Source organism: Rhagoletis pomonella, unplaced genomic scaffold (assembly GCF_013731165.1).
Source record: "Rhagoletis pomonella isolate Grant_MI unplaced genomic scaffold, Rhpom_1.0 Rhpom_scaffold_00002, whole genome shotgun sequence".
NCBI classification, from domain to species: domain Eukaryota; kingdom Metazoa; phylum Arthropoda; class Insecta; order Diptera; family Tephritidae; genus Rhagoletis; species Rhagoletis pomonella.
In genome coordinates this window covers 82,016,354-82,019,321 of record NW_023458556.1, presented here as the reverse complement: position 1 = coordinate 82,019,321, position 2,968 = coordinate 82,016,354, and positions in this window count along the sequence as shown.

The following is a 2,968-nucleotide window of genomic DNA, read 5'->3' as shown; positions in this document are numbered from 1 at the left end:
TATTATTTTCTACTTTTTAGTCCATTTATAATAGCGTTGTATATTAAACAGTTTTTTTTTTTTTACTTTTTAGTCTTGTCTGTACAAAATTTTGCAATAGATATTAAAATAATTCAACTTGCAGTGAAAGAGAACAGAAGACTATGCAAGCACAATGTTGTTTGCCGTCATCGATTCGCCAACAGTTAGCGAGTGGCGAAACGAACGAACTCAATTAGGTACAAACAAACTCGCTATCGTCTATCCGTGCTAGCTAACTTTGTTGTTGCTTTCACATGCAAAATTCTTCTTTAAGCGACCGGAACCCAAACATAGCGAGCGAGAAGTGGCGAATCGATGACGGCTATACATACATACAGCTAGCGAGTGGCGAAACGAACGAACTCAATGAGGTACAACCAAACTCGCTATCGTCTATCCGTGCTAACTAACTTTGTTGTTGCTTTCGCATGCAAAATTCTTCTTTAAGCGCATGCAATACAAAGCATTAGTTTTAATTGACAATATTCAAACTACATACGTAACATAGACCTAAAATTTCTACAGCGAAAGTACAAATTTGAGATCGATTTTAAGCTTTTTATTAATATACCCACATATATACATATATTTTTTCTCCAATTTCATCAGCCCTATTACAAGCGCCCCACGTTTTTCATTTTCAATCTCATAAATTGTTTATAATGACTTTTGCTAAAATTTCAAAATCAAAAGTTATCAAAACAAGTTCTATGGGACTGAGAACTATTATTTTCTAATTTCTAATTTTATTTATTTTATACTTTTTAGTCTTGTCTGTATAAAATTTTGCAATAGATACTAAAATAATTCAACTTGCAGTGAAAAGACAACAGAAGACTATAAGCGTTGTAATAAAAAGGCTCTTAAAAATAATAAAAAGGGGAAAAAAATAATAAAATATGCAAAAAAAACAAATATATATGTATGTATGTCCAGGTATAGCTTACTAACTAAAACTTGCATAAAATAAATAAATAAATAATTCAGCAACACGGCCAACATGTACTTATGTATGCAAACGTTAGCACCCCATTTTCCGACGTTTATCTTGGCAGCGCTGCAAAAGCTTTTGCACACTTTAACATCCTCTCATTTAACAGCGTGTGTCTCAAATTTTACAGCCGCCTGTAACCTCCTGGGTAAATTCCCACTACAGCGACTTCAAGCTAATCGCCTCAAAAGTTCAGATACTTTCAGATACCGGGTGATACGTATGCCATCAATAGAAGAATATTCTTAAAAAAACTAGCACTTATACAAAAGTGGTGCCGCGCGCTCTAAGTCTTGGGGAAGATCGTTTCACCTGCACTACCAGTTTCCGGCACACTGCAAAGAAAACCTGCCTTAGTTTCCTAACAAATTATATATGTATATGCACAGATGTTCCGGGCTTACACTTTTGCTGGCTCCGATATATCCTAATACAATAATAAATTAATGATGATCTCTACGGGCGCCTTTGGGAATTTGTCGTAGGGTGCGGCTCCTAATAGCACTACGAATAATCATCTTTTTTTATTTTTTTACGCACAAAATTTTATTTAACCTTTTTTTTATACACGAATTTACCGCGGACGTTTTAAACAAAAGGAAACCGCACTTTCGGTAGTGGCAAGTCCTGCCGTTGACTAACGTTTTGGCGACTCCGCTACAAACGACCTAATTTTATATCCTTGGTTTGCTTATTTATCGGCGTTGGAGCCACCCCCCACATCCTTCTGAACCTTTTACTTGTATTAGTATTCTCGATAATCTAACTATCTTTTTTCTTTTCCTTTTCTTCCAGTGCATTATACCAGTTGCTAAAAACACTAGCCTGGCAATGCCGATAAAGCTTTTTATTGTCTTTGGTAGGCAACTGTCAGAACAATAACCTAGACAACGGACAGGCAAGGAGTTTCGGGTAAGTCAAAATAAAAAAAAAGAATTAGAGGCAATTACATATTTAGTACTGACTAAATTCTATGCTCATCTTCCTATTAAAAAAAAGAAAATCACTACCATTAATACCTTGTGGGACGTTCCTGCGACTAGCTAGCTTGCAGTGTGTGGTGGCAGCCGCTCCATGACATCACCATCAATTCGCCGGACTGGTTGTGCAAGTATCAAAAAAAATTTTCATCCAAGGGCACGACGCAGACTACATACATACGTACATATATTTCCACAATTTTCCTAGGGTTATTTTGCCATACGCACTGAGCCTATTTTGAGAGAATCACCAACAAAAAAACTTCGGCGATTGCCATGGAACAGCGCTCCCATAACACATTTGCTACACATTCCATTGCTTGAGTACATTCCAAAAGTTCTCTAAATCTTTTTGCATCAGATTCAAAGATCCTTTTTCCTTACTCACGCATTTGGAAATACCTCTTTCATTTTATGTAAACAATTGTTTATACCATGCACAATTTAAGATACGTATCTTCTTATTTTCAGCTATATTCCACCTGGGATTTGATTCGAAAGAACACAAAACTTTCCGAAATTCTTCAGCGCTTGGTAAAATTTAACACAAATACTTCAAAATGGCGGGCGCGTTGCTTTGCGAAATTTTTGATGAGAAATTTGGCTCTGAAAAGTATTCGGTATGAATGAATTTGGTTTCCAAGTATTATTTTTTTGGTTTTGTTAATTTTTTGTGGTGCTAATTTCTATACTCAAGACAAAAATGCAATTTAATAAGTTTTTTATTTCAATTTTCGATACAAAGCTAAATTAGTTCCAAAGTAAAATACTGAACTAAATGTCTTAAATAGTTCACTTTACATAGTACTCGGATATACAGTATCGGTCATATCTATAGCACGCCATTTCAAAGTGAAATTGTGTGCCACTTATGCCTATTTATTTATTTTTAAGAATTTTCAATGAAAATACAGTTCTTTCTCTAACAAACCCCATATAAACCCAAGTTTAACAATTTGTAGAAAACTTCAAAAAA